Source organism: Dama dama, chromosome 13 (genome assembly GCF_033118175.1).
Source record: "Dama dama isolate Ldn47 chromosome 13, ASM3311817v1, whole genome shotgun sequence".
Taxonomy (NCBI): Eukaryota; Metazoa; Chordata; class Mammalia; order Artiodactyla; family Cervidae; genus Dama; species Dama dama.
In genome coordinates this window covers 42248045-42270859 of record NC_083693.1, presented here as the reverse complement: position 1 = coordinate 42270859, position 22815 = coordinate 42248045, and the positions used below count along the sequence as shown (strand labels likewise).

The 22815-nt window shown below is 44.2% G+C and overlaps 1 pseudogene; it reads left to right on the top strand.

Annotated features, from left to right (window-relative positions):
* Nucleotides 1–6158: 6158 nt before the first annotated feature.
* On the top strand, nucleotides 6159–19223 carry LOC133068014 (protein SET-like; annotated as a pseudogene).
* Nucleotides 19224–22815: the final 3592 nt, after the last annotated feature.

Here is a 22815-nt window from a genome sequence, read left to right as displayed (position 1 = left end):
CCCGAGAACCGCCTCAGGGGCCGCCACCTGCCCCAGCACACCAACGCTGTGGCAGCTGCTGGAGCCCTGCCCTCCCGAGTGCCGCCAGCACCCCAACAGCAAGCACAACCCTTCCTTAGCGCGGGCCCATGCCACCCCATAAACTGGGCTTCTGGATACAAGGAGCGGCTTCCCGGGCCCTCCTCCCTGCCATTCTGCGAGAGGCAACGATGAAACATTTGTTCCTTTGCCCCTCACCTCCTCCAGGGGAAAGGTTTCCGTCCACTGATCTGACGCACAGGGTTCCACAGTCCTTCCTTCGAGTTGAAGGCTTTGATTGCTGAAAGCCCCTGGAGGTCAGAGTCCTACCTGGAAGGATGGTGGGTGGCTGATCCTTCCAGTTACCAGGTCAGTGACTTTTCCCTTGGCCAGCAAGGAAATGTAGGGTAGAGAGCAGGAGATGACCCAGGGAAGCCGAGAGAAGGGGACGGACGGTTTTTGAAGATCAGGACACTCTCACGGAAGTCTGGGCTGTGGTCCTGGGCTGGAGCAGGGTGCTGAGCTCCAGAAACCTGGGCCAGCGGCATGGTCTCTCTGGCCTCCGGGCCCCCTTAGCTCAGCCACTGTTCCCTTCCTTTCTCCTTGACCTGTGGGCTCCCACAGGATGGCCAGCCTGAGGGCTAACTCCTGGGTCCTGCGTGGGCCTTCCCTCTTCTCCCTCTGGCGAGGGTGTGAGGTGGGTCTGGTGATCCAGGGTGGGGCCCGACTATGGGAGGAGGCTCCTGACAGCTGGGGTTGGGCCTCCAGTCGGAGGGTGGCCTGGCTCCTGCTCCGTGCCCGTGCCCGGGCCTCCCTGGCTGCCTGCTGCAGGCACTCCCTGCTGGATACCGCATTCCTGCCATTCTCGGAGCCCGCCCTGATGCCTGCTCTCAAAGGGCTCCTTGAAGTTAGCATTCAAGGCCTGTCGGGCCAGTGGGTCAGCTTGGAAGGCTGTCCTTGTCCAGACCAGACTGTGGGGCCCATCCCTTGTTGCTCCCTCCACAGATAATGACACCGCCCCCCATTCTGGCTACCTCTCCTCCCTCCCCTGAGCAGCCCTCTCTCACGGGCAGTGAGGATGTGGGGACGCTGAGGACCAGAGGGTGACGGCACTCAGCACTGATGAGGAAGAATGACGCTCCACCAGGCAGCCCCGCTTTAGGAAAACCCCCTCCACGAAAGGTCACACTTACCCCAGACAGTTGGTTGCTGGTATTGTGCTGGGAGGGTGGGGGCCACCAGAGGGGTCAGGTCTGATTGGTTTCCACAGGATCCAAGCCCTAGGGATGGCCTGGCTGGGGGCCTGTGATGCTGGAGGACTGCTTATACCCAGCCATCTTTCTTTTTTTTTTCGCCTAGTTACCTATTTTTTTTCTTTTTTTTTAACCAGTAAATTTACCAGACTACATCTTGGTGTTGATTGTTTTAGGACAATAGTCTCAAACATGTGGTATGCTCCTTTTTCTTTAATTAATTAATTTGTTTATTTTTGGCTGCACTGGGTCTTCATTGCTGAACAGAGGCTTTCTCTAGTTGCATCAAGTGGGGGCTACTCCTTAGTTGTGTTATGCAGGCTTCTTCTTGTAGTGGCTTCTCTTGTTGCAAGGCACAGGTTGCAGGGCATGCAGGCTTCACTAGTTGTGGCACATGGGCTTAGTTGCCCCACAGCAAGTGGAATATTCCTAGACCAGGGATCGAACTTGTGTCCCCTGCACTGGCAAGTGGATTCTTAACCACTGGACCACCAGGGAAGTCCATGTGTTATGCTCTTTTAATTTGTAGTTTCAAATATATATATACATAAATACACATGAAACAACCAGACAGAAGATAAGTAAGGAAAGAGAGAATTTAAACAACACAATAAACCAGTTATATCTAACAGACATACAGAACACTCCACCCAACAACAGCAAAAGCATTTTTCTCAAGTGCACATGGAACATTTTCTGTTCCATTTTCTATACCAGTTCAGTTCAGTCACTCAGTCATGTTCGGGTCTTTGCGACCCCATGGACCGCAGCACGCCAAGCTTCCCTGTCCATCACCAACTCCCAGAGCTTACTCAAACTCATGTCCATTGAGTTGGTAATGCCATCCAACCATCTCATCCTCTGTCAGCCCCTTCTCCTCCTGCCTTCAATCTTTCCCAGCATCAGGGTCTTTCAAATGAGTCAGTTCTTCACATCAGGTGGCCAAAGTAGTGGAGTTTCAGCTTCAGCATCAGTCCTCCCAATGAATATTCAGGACTGACTGACTGGATTTCCTTGCAGTCCAAGCGACTCTCAAGAGTCTTCTCCAACACCACAGTTGAAAAGCATCAATTCGTTAGTGCTCAGCTTTCTTTATGGTCTAACTCCCACATCCATACATGACTACTGGAAAAACCATAGCTTTGACTATATGGACATTTGTTGGCAAAGTAATGTCTCTGCCTTTTAATATGCTGTCTAGGTTGGTCATAACTTTCCTTCCAAGGAGCAAGTGTCTTTTAATTTCATGGCCGCAGTCACCATCTGCAGTGACTTTGCAGCCCAAAATCTGTATATTAGGCCACAAATTAAGTCTCAATAGATTTTGAGACACATCATACAAAGCATCTTCTCTTACCACAAGATAAAATCAGAAATCACTAACATAGAAAAAAACTGGAAAGTATAAAAAACTGTGGATACTAAACAACACACTTTTAAATAACCAATGGATCAAAGAAGAAATCACAAAGGAAATTAGAAAATATTTAGAGATTATTGAAAATGAAAGCAACACACCAAAACTTCTAGAACACTGTGAAAGTGGTGATGATGGGAATTTATAACTATAAATACTTACATTAAAAAACAAGAACATACAGGTGGCCAACAGGCAATGAAAGAAGCTCAACATCACTAATCAGGGAAATGTAAATCAAAACTACAATGAGATATTACCTTGTGCCTGTCGGAATGGCTATCATTATCCAAAATGACAGCAATTGTCAATGAGGGTGGAGAGGAAAGGGAACCTTGCACACTGTTGGGAATGTAAATTGGTGCAGCCACTATGGAAAACAGTATGGAGATTCCTCAAAAAAAATGAAAAATAGAACTACCAAATGATCCAGCAATTCTATTCCTGGGTATTTATCTGAAGAAAACAAAAACTCTAATTAGAATAGATATATACACCCGTAAGTTCATTGCAGCGTTATTTACAATGGCCAAGATATGGATACAAGATAAATTCCCATCAATAGATGAATGGATAAAGAAGATGTGTTGTGTACAATCACACATACACACAGACACACACACACAGAATGAATATTATTCAGCCATAAGAAAAGAACGAAATCTTGCCACTCGTGACAACATGACTGGACCTAGAGGGTATTATGCTAAGCACAATAAGTCAGAGAAAGATAATACTGTATGATTTCTCATATGTGTAGAACCTAAACAACAAAACAAGTGAGATGCAGACAGAACAAAACAAAACAGATATAGAGATTAAAGAGGTGGTTTCCACGGGGGAGAGAGGTAGGAGGAGAAAAGAAATAGATGAAGGAGATTAAGAGGTACAAACTTCCAGTTCCAAAATAAATAAGTCTTGAACATGAAATGTGCAGTGTGGGGAATACAGTCAGTAACTACATATCTTTGTATAGTGACCTGTTGTAACTAGACTTACGTGATGAACATTTTGAGATGTAGAGAAATATCAAATCACTATGTTGTATAACAGGAACTAAGATAGTGTTGTAGGTTGTTTATACTTCAAAAACAAACAAGTTCATGGAAAAAGGGATCATATTTATGATTACCAGAGGTGGGGGGAAGTGAGAGGGAGAATTGGATAAAGGGAGTCAAAAGGTACAAATTTCCAGTTATAAGATAAATAAATATTAGGGATGTGATGTACAGCATGATAAATACAGTCAACACTGCTGTATGTTATATATGAAAGTTGTTAAGAGAGTAAATCTGCTGTGTGTATGTCAATTATACCTCAATAGAACTGAAGCAAAGAAAACAAAACAAAGGTCTCAAATCAACAACCTACTTTACCACTTAAGGAACTAAAACAAAAAGAGAAAACTAAACCCAAAGCTAGGAGGAGGAAGGAAATGATAAACATTAGAGCAGAGATAAGTGAAGTAGAGAAGAGAAAAACAGTAGAAAAAATCAATGAAACCAAAAGTTGGTTCTTTGAAAAGAGCAACAAAATTGCAAACCTTTAACTAGACTAAGAAGAAAAGAGAGAAGATTCAAATTACTAAAATCAGAAGTGAAAATGGAAACAGTACCCAATTCTATGGAAATAAAAAGGACTATAGGAGAGTTCTATGACAGTTCTATGCTAACAAATTGGATAAGCTAAATAAAATGCACAAACTGCTAAAAACACAAAATCTACAAAGACTAAACCATGAATAGAATATCTGAATAGATCTATAACTAGTAAGGAGATTGAATCAGTAATCAAAAATTTATTAACTACATGATGCTAGGAAACTTTGGGGGAAAAAAAGACAATGAAAACAAAAAACTACCAACGAAGAAAATTCCTGGACTTGATGACTTCACTGGTGAATTCTACCAAATATTTAAATAAATAATATTAATTCTTCTCAAACTTTTCCAAAAACCTAAAAAAGAGGGAGCACTTTCTAACTAATTTTACAAGGACATTACCCTGACATCAAAGCCAGACAAAGCCACTACAAGAAAACTACATTCTAATATCCCTTATAAACATTGATACAAAAATCACAAAATACTAACAGAATTCAGTATCGTATCAAAAAGATGCACCATGACACACCATGACCCAGTGAGATTTATTCCTGGATTGCAAAAATGGTTCAACACACAAAAAGTGGTCAATGTAATATACCACATCAACAAAATGAAGGGGGAAAAAAAACACATGCACATCTCAGTGTAGAAAAAACATTGACAAAATTCGACACCCTTTCAAGATAAAAATGTTCAGCAAAAAACAATAAAAGGAAACTACCTCAACATGATAATAAAGTGTCTTCTTAATTTTATCCCCTCCCACTAACATAGAAATGAGTTTAAATTCTCTAAGCATAGACCATCTGGGGAGAAGGGTGTTTGTGTGTGGCAGGGCAGCCCAGAAGACTGCTGCCTGGGAATGGGAGGAAAAATGATAAAGGGGGAGAAACAGCCCAAGTTGAAAATTCCTAGTGTTCTCACAACAAGGCAATGGTGGGGCTTTGAGTGCTCCCCACACATCATCCACCCTCCACCTACCCTCACCCTCCCCACCACTCCTCTCTGAGGGGAGAGCAAGTGGCAAGTCGCCCCTGGCTGCTGGCACCGCTTACTTCTGTAGGCTGGAGGCCAGCCAGAAGGCCGTGAGGGACTGGGTGGGGTCAGGCATTTGATTCTGCCTCCTCTTGCTGGGATCTGCCTGCGGTCCTGCCCTGGCTTAGTCTGTCTGCTGGCCAACTTCCCGCCCTGGCTGTGGGTAGCACGACCTCCGCTCTGATGCCCATCACTCGAAGCCTTGCTCCCCTGCATCCTGGCATGCTGCTGCTGCTCTGGAAAGCCAGCACCTCCGAAGGCTTCCCAAGGAGCAGACCTCACAACTCTACTGACTGGAGCCGTAGGGAGCCAGCACAGGAACTGGGAAGGATAAGATGCCACCTGGATGCCTGAGGAGTATGGCACCGCAGGAAGTGCATGCACAAGGCTCTGTGGGTCCACGGCTGTCCCTACAGGGAGCGTGTGGGTTGGGTGAGTGAGTGTGCGCGCTGCCATGCCAGAAAGATCTGTAAAGATCAAAGACTGCCAGCAGCCCTAGTCAGAGAGTAGCAGGGGGAGGGGGGTGGGGGCTGGAATTCCTCTGCCTGGGGCATGCCCTCCGGTGCCTACCTGGACATGCCAGGTGAGCCCCAGGACAGGGGGACGCGGGCCCTGGGGAGTGGGCAGTGGCCCAGGGCTTTGCTTTACTCGCAGCTATGTATAGTGCTGGCAGAGGGTGTTCCTTGGGAACTCTGGGTTTGAGTCAGGGAGAGCATCTGTCCTGTAATTTTCCAGGGGAGAGATGAGAACATGAATTTGGAGTAACTAGCGCCGAGATGCTGGAGCAGCGCCTGTGCCTTCCTGTTCCTCCTCCTGAAATCTGTCCTCCCTCCTCCAGGTGGCTTCCTGTTTGACGGGCTCTCTGATGATGAGGACGACTTTCACCCAGTAAGTGACCGGGCTGCCTGCCACTTGGGGGAGATGGTGCTGGGAGGCACCCTCCCCGGGACCTGGCACGCCCAGCAGGGGGTGGTCAGAGGCCCTGTGGGGGCCCAGGTGTGTCACTCTATTGCTGTGAACCTGGCAGCCTGGGGAGTCTCCCCAAGAACTGTTCCTGGAGCAGGGATGGGGTTCTTCTGAGAACCACTCGGGGCTGCCGCCCTGATGTGGGCACCTCCCTTGTCCAGAGTGCCAGGTCCACGCCCTCAAGCAGCACCCCCCAGCTCTCGCCCAGCTTCCCTGGGGTACAGTGGAGCTGCCGGGCCCCGGCCCATCACCCAGAGCGAGCTGGCCACCGCCCTGGCCCTGGCCAGCACTCCGGAGAGCAGCTCTCACACGCCGACTCCTGGTACCCAGGTATGGAGAGAAGGGGTGGGAAGGTCCAGGCTGGGCCCCCAGGGAGAAGGGCCCAGTGGTAGAGTGGGTTTACCATTGCTGATCCTTGTGCTCCATCTGCTTTGATCTGAGCTCTACCTGGAACCCCAGTGGATTTCCCACTGCAGCTCAGGTGACCTCCCTTCACCTGCCTTTAGGCTCAGAAGTCTGGGGCTCATCCCAGGCCTGACTGACTCTTCTTATCAGTTGGAAGAACCTCCTGTCAATAATGAATAGTCCTTACTTATTCCTGAAAGTGGCCAAGCATACACAAAGGCTTAAGCATTCCTGGTGATGGTCACTCCAGTCGGCAGGGCCATTTCTCCTCTCCCAGTGTGGGTCCTAGGCTTGGTCAGGGGTCCCATTCCATCTCCCCGGAGCAAAAGAGTACAGAACCCTTTGTGCCCACATAGAGAGCTTTTAGGTAGCCCTGTGTGGCTGTCTCATGCTGGCCCCTGCTGGGAGGCAGTGGTGAGGCACCCTGGGCACCCTGGGGTGATGTGACAGCAGTGGGTGTGTGCTGGGAGACTGGGGTGGCTCTGAGGGTGGCACTGACCGTGGTCTGTCTCTAGGGCCACTCCTCAGGGACCTCCCCAATGTCCTCCAGAGTCCAGTCTGGGACGCCCATCACCAACGATCTCTTCAGCCAAGCCCTGCAGCACGCCCTGCAGGCCTCCGGGCAGCCCAGCCTTCAGGTCAGTCTTCCCCCTTCTGATGTTCACACTGCTTCTTTGGTACTTTGGACGCTGAGCTTTTCTCTGCTCTGCGAGGCCCTTCCACTTGGCCTGCTTTGCTGCAGGAACAGCTGGGGTGTGATAGCGTGACCGGAGAGGGTGCTCCCAGCAAGGGTGGTTGTCCTTGCGGCTTCCACTCCTGCACCCTGTGCCCATGGCCTGGCTCCACTGACCACCTGGCTTGGGTACTTGTGGCAGTTTCAGTGGAGGAGTCACTCATCTAAGAAATCGAGTATTTCCTGCCATATTAGTACACAACATTGTCACAGTCATCAGCAACCGCAGAGCTCCATTGTGAGCTCCTGAGCCCTAAGGGCACTCTGGAAGGAGAATACCTGAGATCTGGCAGCTGTCAGATGGCAGCCACTTCCTATGGTGAGTCCCAAGGGAATTCAGGATGTGGAAAACACAGGGTACTGGCACAGGATAGCTCAGATACACATGAAAGGAAAGATTTCAATGAGCCCAAACTCTTGCATCTTCCCATACATAAAAAGGCGCTAAATTCCTTAACTTGGGTTATCTGGTTTTCTTTAATTAACAATAACCTTTTGATGTTCAGACTGCCTGCCACTTGTTGCCAAACTTCTCTATGCTCTGGCTTCTCTCCTTTCTCAGAGCAGTTATCTCAGGGTCACTTGAGATGCTGTCTACCAGGCTTGAAGTCCTAAAAATTCCCACCAAATTAAACACGGCTCTCAACTTTTAGTTTGTGGATATATACTTTTTTAAGTCAACACATCCATCCTATGAGTGTTGACTGAGTCTTGAGCAGCTGGGGTAGAGGCCAGCCAGTCCTCATTCCTCCATGGAGGGGCGCCAGGCAGTCACTGAACTGAGGGAGGAGCAGGGAGAGAAGCCCGACCCAGGCTTCAAGGTAAGGGCCTAGGTCAAGCAAAACTTTCCTGAGGAAGAGGTATTGGACTGGCTGTCAAGGAATTAATTAGAGGTTAACCAGGCAGGGAAGCGGTTGTTTGGTTGAGGGAATGTGATATCTAGGCTGAAGCAGCCAACCTTAGAAATGGCCTGCGTCAGTCTACCTGTGACCTTCCACCCACAAGACTAGTTTTGAAATCATGGTGCCTGCCATGCTCTGGATATCATTCCTGGGGTTAATAATGAGGCTTGGTTTAATGTCTCATCCTATTCTTAAATTCTCAGCCAATTTTATCACCTTCAGAAATGTAATTCTTATTTTCTTATCAGAAATCCCTATTTTTATTAGCATTATCAGAATCTCTATTTTTAAAGTGACCTCTGGTGAAAGTTAATTAGGCCATGAGTTTTAGCCATACCACCCTAATGTGGCTGTGATTCCACTCACTTTCAAATTGAGTGAAGAGGCATTTTCCACCCCAGAATTCCATGTGCTAAGTCACTTCAGTCGTGTCCAATCCTGTGGACTGTAGCCCGCCAGGCTCCTCTGTCCAAAATTCCATCCTTGGGTGGAATTTGCTTTGTACATTACTTCACAATAGCCAAAAGTTAGAAGCAACCCGTGTGTCCATCAGCAGATGAATGAATAAACAAAATTTGGTATATAAATACAATGGGATATCATTCAGCCTTAAAAAGGGAGGAAATTCTGACACATGCTGCAACATGTGGACATGCTACAACCCTGAGGACATTATAAGTGAAATAAGCCAGCCACGAAAGGACTGTATGAGCCCACTTATAGGGGGCAGCTGGAGCAGTCCAATTCATAGAGGCAGAAGGTAAAGTGCTGATTTTCAGGAGCTGGGGAGCAGGGAGAATGGGGAGTTGTTGTTTAATAGGTGCAGAATTTCAGTTTGGGAAGACAAAAAAAGTTCCAGAGACAGATGGTGGTCACAGTTGCACGATAGTTTGAGTGTACCTAACGCCACTGAACTATACACTTAAATGGGTAAAATGGTAAATGTCATGTTACGTATATTTTACTGCAAGTTCTAAAAATATATAGAAGACACCCCACCACCAGCAAAACAAAAGGGAACACATCAAAATTTGAATGATTCCACCCATCTCTGTGCTGGAACTCCTCCAACCCTTCACTTGACAGGAGCCTATTCTATGAATGGAGTTTATGAGTTCACTAAAATGGCTATGAAATGTAAAAATGTGTCTTGCTACATATGCAGGTCTCATTCTTCTCCTAGAGTCTGAAATAAAAATGGACAAAGAGGAAATTACTACCTTTATGACTGAGCACTTATTTCGCAAACATTGAAGTGCTGTTTTATGCAAGGCATTATGCCAAGAGCTGGAAGATGTGAAAATGAAGCATATAGAAAAGTTCATAGTCTGGAAGGGGAAATGTCCGTGCATAAATTTTTTCCGTGAATGATTTTAAAGTCAGATAAAATGTAAAATGTGCCTCATTCTGTGCCCTTAAAGGACCCTGTATTTCTCTCAGTTATTGTATGTGTTTCACTGTATTGTCATTAACTTCTTTTTCTTTCTCCCACTAACTGGTAGACTTGTGTTGATGGCCCAATTCATCACCCTCCCTTGAAACAGGCCCATTTACCATATGACTTTGCAGGACCTACGCACCGTGAATGGACTGACCTGCCTACCCCTTGATTCCAGTGTCCACCATGTGACTTGCTTTGGACAATGGAATGTTAGCAGATATGATGAAAGCAGAGGCTTGACGTGGACTTGAACACTGCCCTTTTGCCCCACAGCCATTACCAGGAGAACAGGCCCAGGCTAGCCTGCTCAAGGCCACGTAGCCCAGCTGAGCCTCCTAAACTGCCTTAGCAGAGGCCAGCTGTTGATCAGAGGCCCTATAGATATGTCACAGCCCAGACAAGAAAAGTATACAAAGTATCATTGTATAACCAGATGAATTGTTTACAGAGTGAACACATCTATGTAATCACTACCCAAAGCAAAAAGGAACATGTTAGCAGCACTTAGAAGCAGCTTGCAAACCCCTTCCCACTCTTTACCCACCTTGTCCTCCAAAGGTAACCATTACCTTGACATCTAACCATAAATTAGCTTGTGCCTGTTCTTGATCGTCTTCTAAATGGAACCGTACCAAATATAATCTTTTGCGTCTGGCTTCTTTCATTCTTCTCATTATAGTAATGAGAGTCGTCCTGGTTGTTGTGAATAGCAATAGGAGTTCCTTGATTTTCATTGCTTTATAGTATTACGTGATGAGATATGGAATATTTCCTACCATATCAGTGAACGGATGTCACAGTCATCAGTGATTGCAGCCCTCCAACGTGAGCCAGTGAGCCCTGAGGGAACTCAGGAAGGAGAATATCTGCCATCTAGCAGTCATCAGACTGTTACCCACTCCCTACAATAAGCCCTGAGGAAAGGAAGCTCAGGATGTGAAAACAGGATACTGGTCCCAGATGGCTGAGATGCATGTGAAAGGGGTAGTCTCAGTGAGCCAGACTCTTACATCTTCCCATATGTGTGTTTGTGTGTGTGTGTGTGTGCGCTCAGTCGCTCAGTTGTGTCCGACACTGTGCAACCCCATAGACGGCAGCCCACCAGGCTCCCCCATCCCTGGGATTCTCCAGGCAAGAATACTGGAGTGGGTTGCCATTTCCTTCTCCAATGCATGAAAGTGAAAAGTGAAAGTGAAGTCACTCAATCGTGTCCGACTCAGCGACCCCATGGACCGCAGCCCACCAGGCTCCTCTGTCCATGGGATTCTCCAGGCACCAGGTATGCCCCAAAAGCACTAAATCCCTTAACTTGGGTTATCTGGTTTTCTTTAATTAACAATAATCTTTTGATGTTCATCCTACCTGCTGTTTGTTGCAAAATTTCTCTGTAACACGGCTCCTCCCCCTACCTGCTCAGAGCAGTTGACTCAGGGTCACTTGAGATGCTGTCTTCCAGGCTTGAAGTCCTAAAAATTTCCACGGGATAAACATTGCTCTCAACTTTTAGGTTATGAACACTTTTTAAGTCAACAATGGTTTGGATATAACACAAGGTCTTTATAAATTCTACTATCAGTGATATTGTTAAGTCGCTACGTCAATGCACACTTGGATTATTTCCCAGGTAGACCTATTAGGAATAGTGCTGAAATGAGTATTTTTACCTATGTCTTTTGGTGAGCATATGTATGCATTTCTGTTCCACACATAGTTAGGAGTAGAATTGTCAAGGTATTGGATAAATGTATGTTCCACTTAATACATATTGCCAAACAGACTTCCCAAGTTGTTGTTGTTCAGTCACTATGTCATGTCTGACTCTTTGCAACCCCATGGGCTGCAGCACACCAGGCTTCCCTGTCCTTCACCATCTCCTGAAATTTGCTCAAACTTATATCCATTGAGTTGGTGATGTCATCCAACCATCTCATCCTCTGTTGGCCATTTCTCTTCCCTCCCTCAGTCTTTCCCAGCATCAGGGTCTTTTCCAGTGAGTCAGCTCCTTGCCTCAGTCAAGTATTGGAACTTCAACTTCAGGATCAGTCCTTCCAATGAATGTTCAGGGTTGATTTCTTTTAGGATTGACTGGTTTGACCTTCTTGCTGTCCAAGGGACTCTCAAGAGTCTTCTCCATCACCACAATTCGAAAGCATTAGTTCTTTGGCACTTACTCTTTTTTGGGCTTCCCTGATAGCTCAGTTGGTGAAGAGTCTACCTGCAATGTGGGAGACCTGGGTTTGATCCCTGAGTTGGAAAGATGCCCTGGAGAAGGGAACAGCTACCCACTCCAGTATTCTGGCCTGGAGAAGTCCATGGACTATATAGTCCATGGGGTCACAAAGAGTTGGACATGACTGAGCGACTTTCACTTACCCTTTTTAAGGGTCCAACTCTAACATCTGTACATGACTACTAGAAAAACCATAGCTTTGACTATGTGGACCTTTGTCAGCAAGGTGATGTCTCTACTTTTGAATACATTGCCTGGGTTTGTCATAGCTTTTCTTCCAAGGAGCAAATGTCTTTTAATTTTGTGGCTGCAGCCACTGTCCAGAGTGATTTTGGAGCCCAAGAAAATAAAATCTGTCATTGTTTCCACTTTTTTCCCTTCTATTTGCCATGAAGTTAAATAAGCAAGGTGACAACATACAGCCTTGACACACTCCTTTCCCAGTTTTCAACCAGTCCATTGTTCCATGTCCTATTCTAACTGTTACTTATTGACCTGCATACAGGTTTCTCAGGAGATAAGGTAACGTGCTCTGGTATTCCTATCTTTTTAAGAATTTTCCACAGTTTGTTGTGATATACACAGTCAAAGTTTTTAGAAAAATCAATGAAGCAGAAGTAGATATTTTTCTGGAATTCTCTTGCTTTTTCTATGATCCAGTGGATGCTGGCAATTTGTCTCTGGTTCCTCTGCCTTTTCCAAATCCAGCTTGTACATCTGGAAGTTCTCGATTCACATGCTGCTGAAGCCTAGCTGGAAGGATTTTAAGCATTACCTTGCTAGCATGAGAAATGAGCACAATAATACGGTAGTTTGAAAATTCTCTGACCTTGCACTTTTCTGGGATTGAAGTGAAAACTCACCTCTTCCAGTCCTGTGGCCACTGCTGTGTTTTCCAAATTTGTTGATATATTGAGTGCAGTGGGAATCCCTCGTGGCTCAGCATTAAAGAATCCTCCTGCAATACAGGAAACTTGCAGGAGATGAAGGTTCGATTCCTGGGTCAGGAATATCTCCTGAAGAAGGAAACAGCAACCCCCTTCAGTATTCTTGACTGGGAAATCCCATGGACAGAGGAGCCTCGTGGGCTACAGTCTATGGGGCCTCAGAATTGGACACGACTGAGAGACTCAGCAATGACAACAACTGAATACTGCACTTTTAATAGCATCATCTTTTAGGATTTTAAATTGCTCAGCTGGAATTCCATCATCTCCACTAGCTTTGTTCATAGTAATGCTTCCCAAGGCCCACTTGACTTCACACTTCCAGCAGAAATGTATGTGTCCTACTTTCTTCACATCCTTGCCAACACTGGGTGTGGCCAAGTCTTTTTCATTTTAGCCTTTCTAATGGATATGTAGTAATATCTCATTTTGATTTTAATTTACACATCCCTTATGACTCAATGGACATGGGTTTGAGTGGACTCCGGGAGTTGGTGATGGACAGGGAGGCCTGGTGTGCTGCGATCCATGGGGCTGCAAAGAGTCAGACACGACTGAGCGACTGAACTGAACTGAAATATGACTTATGAGCAGGAGTATATTTTCAATTCGAATTTCGTGTGAAATATCTGTTCATATAAGATTCAAGTTTGTACTTCAGACTCTTTTATTGTAGAATTAAAAGAGTAGCTATGCAGGTAATGAGTCTTCACAGAAAGAGGTCCTAAAGATGAAAAAGAACTTTGTATCAGCTCAAGCCTAGCCTTATCCACATCAGGAATGATACAGTGGGATTCTAGCATAAGACATTTAACTCTAGAAAACCTCAAATCAGTACCCAGGAAGTAGACAATGGGTTAGACACATGATAATGTGGGGATCTTCAAGGAAAAGCCACTGGCTGGTCGCTAGTAGACTCACAATGAGTCGTCTGGTATCCTAGGAACACCAGGACTTCAGGGTCATGTTCTCAGACACAGTCTCAGAAAACAGATTTTGCTGACACAGTGAGTCAGAAATTAATGTGAAAATCAGAATGCTGATGTACTAATTCACACCATGAACCAGAATTACCAAGCATTCCAGTCTCTGATTAAGACATTCACTCCCTATAAGAAAACAGCTTGGGAAGTCAAGTATAATCAGAAGGCTGTGTAGTAAGCTGGAAGCAGAGCACCAAAATTGGGGGAGGGGGGCGCCAAGAATAGCAGGAGCATGCTTCCAAGACCCTCATAGTAAAAATGCATGTGACACTGGGACTGGACAGGATATGACTTTGGACTAGACCTCCCTGTCCCCAGCCAATGCTCGGATGAATACTGACCATGTCCCTTTAGAGACTTTCCTTTTTTCAGTCTTTCTTGTGGTGATTAATTCCCTTTCCGATTGACTCCTTCTTCTCTTCTCTGGATATTCTGAGGACATTTGTTGGTCGTCTTCGTATCGTCCATTTCCCCAGCTCCTTCTCCAGAGGTCCCTGACCCCTTTTCAACAGACCATACTTTCCATGGAGAATCTGATCCTTGGAGTTCCTGGAATGGTTCCATCCTAGACCTAGCTTTAAGCTCACCACCTGGGCCAAACCAATCAGTGCATTCCATCCTCTGAGCCCAGCGATGGACTGAGCATGTCAGCTGCAAATGCTGGGATCCTGATACTCTCTATTTCCCACTGGGCAAGAATGAGAAAGCTTGTAACCTTGCAAGTAGTCTGAGGACCATGAGGGGAGTCAGCCTCAGGTTATTTCGACATGGAGGAAGGCAGGGTGGAAAGCAGAAAGCAACTGGATTCCTTGTGATTTCTTAAGCCACTGAATCAAGCAAGTGCAGCCTTTGGACTTTTCAGATCCTTGAGCCATGATATCCGTTTTCTTGTATTAAACAGTTCATATTGGTCTGGCAGACCTAATTACTGTCCAATATGTAATAGCCTCTTCTTCTTTACTAATAGAACCCTCTTTTTAGTCATAGTTTAAAAATATTTATCTCCCTTACTCCCCTGGAGCTAAGGGTGGCTATAGCCAAGAAGATACTACTGAAAGTCCCTGGGTAGTGCTTCTGGAAAAGTGATTGATTTCCTGAATTTTTTTTTAAAGAGGGCAGATTCAACTGGCACATGCATTCTGCCTTTCCCAACCCCCTTTTTCCTGTCTTCCAAGCAGACACAATATCCAGAATAGAGACAACCAACTTGTGATCATGCAACCGAAAGACAGACACTAAGGATGGCAGGATTTCCTGGTGACTCAGATGGTAAAGAATTTGCCTGCAATGCAGGAGACCTAGGTTCAAGCCCTGGATTGGGAAGATCCCCTGGAGAAGGGAAACTCTACCCACTCTGGTATTCTTGACTGGAGAATTCCATGAACAGAGGGGTCTGGCAGGCTACAGTCCATGAGGTCTGAGTCTGATGCAACTGAGCAACTAATGTGTTCACTTTTAGGATGGCAGGAAAGGAGAGAAGGAGCCTGATTCCTTGAGCAGCTGCATCAGTTCCCAGATGGCCTGTCTCAGACTCCTTGTAATAGGAGAAAAGTAAACCTCATACGGATTTGGCCACTTTGTTGGGTGTCTAAATGCAGCCAAATACAGTTCTATCACTCAGAGAATTCAGTACCCTGAAGTGGGATACTGCAAGTGACAATCTGAAACATGAACTTTGTTGAGTGGTAGAGACGGGCCTTTGGGCTGGGAGGGTACATGCATTGCAGACTGGAATTCCAATGACTTTGTTGTGCAGTGGTGGAACACATGGTCAATTTGCTCTTCTATGGGAGATACCCCACACACCAACCTATTCTGTTGTGTTAGAGAAAACAGCTGGAATGATTCAGAATGTTGGCACATGCTGGTGACTTCATTCCATTTTCAACAAAGTCTTGAAGGAGACCAATGAGCTAGTTTTATCCAGGTTGAAGAAAAAAAGGAAGGAAGTACCACTTCACTAAGGAAGACTCTGCTTAGGGCCTGCCATCTCCTTTGAGATCCCATAATTTGGAATAATCTGATCCTATTGGGATAATTTGATGATTCTATAACTTGGAGATTTGCAAGGCTGAAAAAGATCATTGCATCTGTTCTCCAAATAGGAAGGTGGCCTCCAAGCAATAGCTTAGAAGATGAGACTGGTGTCCTGGGCCTTTCCTAAGCACCTTCTTTTAAAAATCACTGCTTCACAGGAGATTGGGATTGACATATATATAGTACCATGCATAAAATGGGCTTCCCTGGTGGCTCAGATGGTAAAGAATCTGCCTGCAATGCAGGAGACCTGGGTTCGATCCCTGGGTCGGGAAGATCCCCTGGAGAAGGGAATGGAAATCCACTCCACTATTATTGCCTGGAGAATTTCACGGGCAGAGGAGCTTGGCAGGCTACAGTCCATGGGATCGCAAAGAATCAGACTGATCGACTAACACACGCTTGCTTAAAATAGATAACTAATGAGAACCTACTGAATAGCACAGGGAGCTCTACTCAACGCTCTGTGGTGACCTGAATGGGAAGGAAATCTAAAAAAGAGAGGGTATATCCATACATATAATTGACTCACTTTGCTGTACAGAAGAAATTAGCACAACATTAAAAAGCAACTATACTCCAATAAAAATTAACTTAAAAAAAAAAAGAATCACCACTCAAGAGAAAAACCAGGGGGTGGGGTGGGGTATCTGCAAAGCATTCTCTTCAGCTAGAGCCCTTTGTTTCCAATTGTCTCGCGACAGTGAGCACTAAGTTGAAGGCCAGAAAAATAAGCAGAACACAGAAGCCAATATATAATAGAGGAAGATGTTTAGGTCCATGGACTGTGACCTCACAGGAGCTTCAGCTGTGGATTGAAGAAGAGGTAAATAGACTGGAAACCTACAACATTTTTGACGGAATCATATCACCAAAAATGAAAATTTAAGGATGTGACCAGCAAGAATTTATCATTATTCAACCCAAGGTCCCCAAACACACACAACAGAAAGGGCATCCTCCCCAAAGTTTGCTTCAAATATGGTTCAAGAGGGTAATGCATAAGAAGTCACTCTAAAGAAGATGGAGGGAATTCCCTTGCAGTCCAGTGGCTAAGACTCGGCACTCCCAGTGCAGGGGGCCTGGGTTCAATCCGTGGTCAGGGAACTAGATTCCACATACCGCAGCTAAGAGTTTGCATGCTGCAACTAGGGGTCCCGTGTGCCATAGCAAAGACCAAAGGTCTTGAGTGCTGCCACTAAGATCCTCTGCAGCCAAATAAATAAATACTTTTTAAAAATAAGATGTCTATTTTTAAAAAAGGTGAAACTTGGACTATGAAGCACAATTGATAAAGTTCTTCCCAGGGAATAGGTTGTCTGAGTAAAGAAATTACTATCAAACGAGGCTTTTCCTGTCTAGCAGAATTTGGTATTTGCCATAGATCTAATAATTCCAATGGCTTTGATAAGTTCCCCATTCTTCCCTTTCCTTCTCCATTATTACATATGGAATCAGGGGATGATAACTTGGCTTTTAGTTCATAGGTTACTGGACTTGGTATGAGGATTCACACCAAGGCTAAGTGGAGAAACTGCCAATGAACTAGAGATTCTGGCTTTTTAGATGGATACAGTGTCTGAATGAGACCTTAGAACTGTCTTCATTTGGGAGGGAGTATGTTCTGTATATGGGAGGATGGATAGCCAAAAGGGTGGGCTGTGGGAGTTACTGCTTTCTTTCTACCCAACAAGCATTTTCCATGTCTTCTTTACCATCAAAACTCTGAATTTGTTTAGAAAAGCCATATGCCAACTAAAAATGAGAGCAGAATTTTCCAGCCATTGAGACTTAAGCAAACTCTGCCAAAGATATCTGGAAAAGCTTTCCTTTCTGGTTATAAGTATCACCACTTCTCCCCTTTTTACTTATTTCTCCTTTTCTTGCCTGGAACTAAATAGGAAGTTGAATCTTCAGGAAATAGTGAAGAGTATCAGAAATGGTGAATATTTGAATAAATATCAAAAATTACTTCTCCCTCTTGATTTCTTTAAATTGTATGTGGCTATTTAAAAATAATGTGGGGGGAAATTTTAAAAAATCAAAATAATGTGGGAATGTCTCTTTCTATACTCTGGAACTTCTTAAGTAGCTTTGAAGATTTGATGTGTTCTCCTATGAATTCTTCTGGGCCTAGTGAATTCTTGAAGAGTAATTATTTAGTTTATTTAAATTTTTAATGTTTATTAGGGTAAATTTTGGCAAATAATATTTTCCTAGGAAGTTGTCTATTTATGCTACGTTTTCAAATGTGTTTGTTCTAGACTTGTGAAAAGTAGTTTCTTAAGATTTTTAGGTATTTAAACCTCTGTTTGCTGGGGCAGCCTTAGTTCTCAGAATTCATGTTATGGGCCTCTTCCCCTGGATTGATTCTTGTTTTTTTTCCCAGCACGGCCCCCAAACACCAGTCTCCACTTCCATGCCACACAAAGAAACCAAAGAAACCAAAACTGACTCCTGCCTCCAGGCCAGACAAAACGTCTCCTCCTAACTTGCTGAAGGAAGAACAAGAACAGCAAGAAGCAACTGGACATATTGATGGAGTACAAAATGAAATAGACTTAATGAACAAGCCAGTGAGGAGATTTTGAAAGTAGAACAGAAATATAACAAATTCCGCCAATCATTGTTTCAGAAGAGGTTGGAATTGATTGCCAAAATCCCAAATTTGGGGGTAACAACATTTGTTAACCATCCCCAAGCGTCTGCACTGCTTGGGAAGGACGATGAAGAGGCACTGCCTTATTTGACAAGCACTGAAGTGACAGAATTTGAAGATATTAAATCAGATTACAGAATAGATTTTTATCTTGATGACACTAGAAAATTATTTTCACTTACTTTGAAAATAAAGTTGTCTCCAAAAACTTTCATCTACGTGAGAGTGGTGATCTATCTTCAAAGGCCACTGAAATCAAATGGAAATCCAGAAAGGATTTCATTTGATTAAGTCAAATGCAGAATAAAGCCAGCAGGAAGAGACAACGTGAGGAACCAGAGAGCTTCTTCACCTGGTTTATTGATCATTCTGATGCAGGTGCAGATGGATTAGGAGAGGTCATCAAAGATGGTATTTGGCCAAGTCCATTACAGTGCTACTTGTTTCCTGACATGGATGATGAGGAAGGGGAAGGAGAAGAAGATGATGGTGACAATGAAGAGGAAGAAGGATTGGAAGGTATTGATGAAGGAGATTAGGATGAAAGTGAAGAAGATGAGGAGGAGGAAGATGAAGGAGAAGATGACTAATGGAACATGGATGGATTCCAACCTTCCTTTTGTCATTTTCTCCAGTCCCTGGGAGCAAGTTGCAGTCTTTTTTTTTTTTTTTTTCTTTTCCTGTGCTCAGTCACCCTGTTTTTAAGATCTCTTTTTCCCTTTATACCAAGGTTCACAACTTATTTGTGAATACCTTGAGCAGAATTCAATGGAAAAGGAATTTCTACTCCTTTCTATTCCAAATTCATTTTTATCCCTTCCTGTCACAACAAAGGCTATAGAATCAACACCACCATGCTCTGTGGGAAAAAAGAAAAACCTTCTGCTCCTTTAGTTCTGCTGGAAGCTGGAGGGTCCTAGGCCTCTGTGTGATAGTGCATAGAATTCTAGCCTTTTCCCCTCCTTTCTCTGTATATTGTGCTCAGAGATTACATTGTGTCTCTATGTGAATACAGACAGTTAGCATTTACCAACATAGAGTGTCTACTTTCTCTTTTTTAAAAAAGAAAAAAAACTTTTAAACAATGGGGTTACAGAAGGTCAGCAAAAGGTGGGTTTGAGATGTTTGGGTTGGTTAAGTGAGTATTTTGACAACATGACTACTCCTTTGGCAAGTTTAATTGTGATGTTTAACAGATGTACTTTCAGTTTAAGATGACACTTTTAAAACAAAAAAGTGAAAGTCACTCAGTTGTGTCCAACTCTGCGACCCCACGGACTATACAGTCCAAGGAATTCTCCAGGTCAGAATACTGGAGTGGGTAACCTTTCCCTTCTCCAGAGGATCTTCCCAACTCAGGGACCAAACTCAGGTCTCCTGCATTGCAGGTGGATTCTTTACCAGCTGAGCTACCAGGGAAGCCCCCCTTTTAAAACAAAATTCTCTCCTAATGACTTGAGCCCTGCCACTTGATGGGAGAATCAGCAGGACCTGTAGGAAATTACATGCAGTTGACATTTCCTATTGTAATTTTGTCCCTGTATATTTTTAAATGTTTGTTTTTGCTTCACTGAAAAGTAAAGATGATGCTCGGTTTTAAATGTTAAAAGTGTACAAGTTGCTTTGTTACAATAAAACTAAATGTGTTTTTTAAATTTTTAATTCTTCTGTTTCAATGGCTATTTCCTCCTTGTCATTTCTTATCTTGCATATTTATGCCTTTTCTCTCTCTCTCTCTTTTTTTTTTCCTGGTTAGATTAGCTAGTGATTTGTTGAGTTGAGTTTTTTTCCTGAGAACCAGCATTTGGATTTATTTATTCCTTTTAGTTTCTTTTTCTGTTTTCTAACACTAATTTCTGCTTATATCTTTAATAGTTCCTTCATTCTGCTTTCTTTTGGTTTTCTTTGCATTTTTTTAGCTTTTAAATTGATTTTAATTTTACATAGATATCTAATGATTTAATTCTCTCCTAACTTACTTTTGCAGTATCACATAGATTCAGATAAACTGTGTTTCCATTACTACTATTTCATAAAATTCGGGAATTTTGGTTTGTATTATTTTATTAACCCAAGAGTTGCTTGGTACAGAGTTTTAAAATTTTCTAGGTGAAAGATTCTTTTTGTGATTAACACTTTTATTGCATTGTGATTGGAGAATTCTATTTATATCACTGTTCTTTTTAAGAAAATTGAGATTTTTAAAAAAATCTCAATAAATTTGTTATTTATATCATTGCTTTCTTTAAAGAAAATTGAGATTTTTCTTTTGTGACTTATATCATCAATTTTCACAAATGCTTCAATCACCCAGTTGCCAGTGCTCTGATCCACCAGGTCTCAGACCTGTCCTCAGAGTTCCTTCTCTCACAATAGGATCCTCTCTCCTTCTGGGATAATTCTAGCTGATGTTGTTAGTATCTGGCCTCCTCTAGGACCAGGCCACACTCCTCTCCCTTCCACACCACATCCCTACCTGCCACTCCTCTGTTCAGACATTAGCTCTGGAGCAGGCTCCTCTGGTTTCAGATATTAATCTTTCCATTTACATGTAAATTGAAGTTGGAGCTACTCTCCCTTTCCTAGGATGCTGTAGGTGAAGGCTGGGGTAATGTAATTTGCTTTCATTGTTGATCTGTTTGGGTTTTGCAGGATTGTGAAGGGATTTAGGCATCTGCCATTATTCCATAGGAATCAGAAAGCTCTGTGATTTCTTTTTATCATATCTCTGCCACTTTTCCTTTATTCCTGCCTTCCAATGGCTTAAATTTTCCTCTTTTACCCTTCCCTTCTCAACAACATTGAAGTTGCGGTTCTATTTCTGTTCTTTTAAAAGTAATCCTGAAAAACGTAACATGCACATTTAGTTTAGCAAAGTCTAAAATTAATCAATATCGCTATCTTCCTTCCACACAATATAAGGACCTGAGGATGCTTTAACTCCCATCATCGCCCTCTCATGTTATTATTCACACACCAAAGAATTTTGAGTACCTACCGTGTGCCAGGTTGTACAGTAATAAACAAATGTATGGGTGTGGCAGGTGGGGGGACTGGGGGTCCCTGTTCTAATGGATTTATGTTTTAGTAGGGGAGACAAAGCCTTCCCTGGTAGCTCAGTGGTAAAGAATCGGCCTGCAATGCAGGGACCCGGGTTCGATCCCTAGGTTGGGAAGATCCCCTGGAGGAGGGCATGGTAACCCACTCCAGTATTCCTGCCTGGGAATCCCATGGACAGAAGATCCTGGCACGCTATAGTCCACAGGGTCGCCCAGAGTCAGACACAACTGCAGTGACTAAGCAGGTAAGACAAACGGGCTTCCCAGGTGGCACTAACGGTAAAGAAGCCAGCTGCCAGTGCAGAAGATGCAAGAGACATGGGTTCAATCCCTGGGTCGGGAAGATTCCCTGAAGAGGAAATGGCACCCCACTCCAGTGTTCTTGCCTGGAAAATTCCGTGGGCAGAGGAGCCTGGTGGGCTACAGTCCATGGGGCCACAAAGAGTCGGACGTGACTGAGCACAGGGAAGCCAAGAATCAAATTTAAAATAGAGTACGTGGTACAGTGAAAAGTACTACAAAGTACAAAACAAAGAAAGGTAGGGGAATATGAAGTCTCCCCTGACTCTGTGTGTGAGTGTAGCTAGTCATGCAGATATCTTGAGGAAAGAACATTCCAGACAAAGTGAATAGCAAGCACAAAAACCCTAAGGACGTCTTGATATGTTTAAGGAACAGCAAGAAGTCACGTGAGGCTACAGTGAAGTGAAAAAAGGGACAAGTGGTAGGATTTCAAGGTCACACGCAGAGCTAATAAGGAAACCAAAGTAGAACCTTACAAGGACTACAAAGCGGCCTGCAGTCCATATTAAGGATTTTGACTTTCATTCTGAGATGGGCACCCATCAAAGGGTGCTGAACAGGGGAACGACATTGTCCACTATAGTTGTACCCGGATCACTCTGGTTGCTGTATTGAGAAGAGACTGCCGAGGCCTAGCCAATTAGGAGGTGACTGCACTAACCACGTGAGAGATAACTTCGGCCAGCTCAAGAGAGGCAGAGGGTGGTGATGAGAAGTGGTTGAATTCTGAGTGTGTTTTGGAAGTTGAGCTGACAGAATGTGACCTCTGATCAGTGAGGGGTAAGGAAAAGAAAGAGAACAAGGATGACAGCCAAAATGT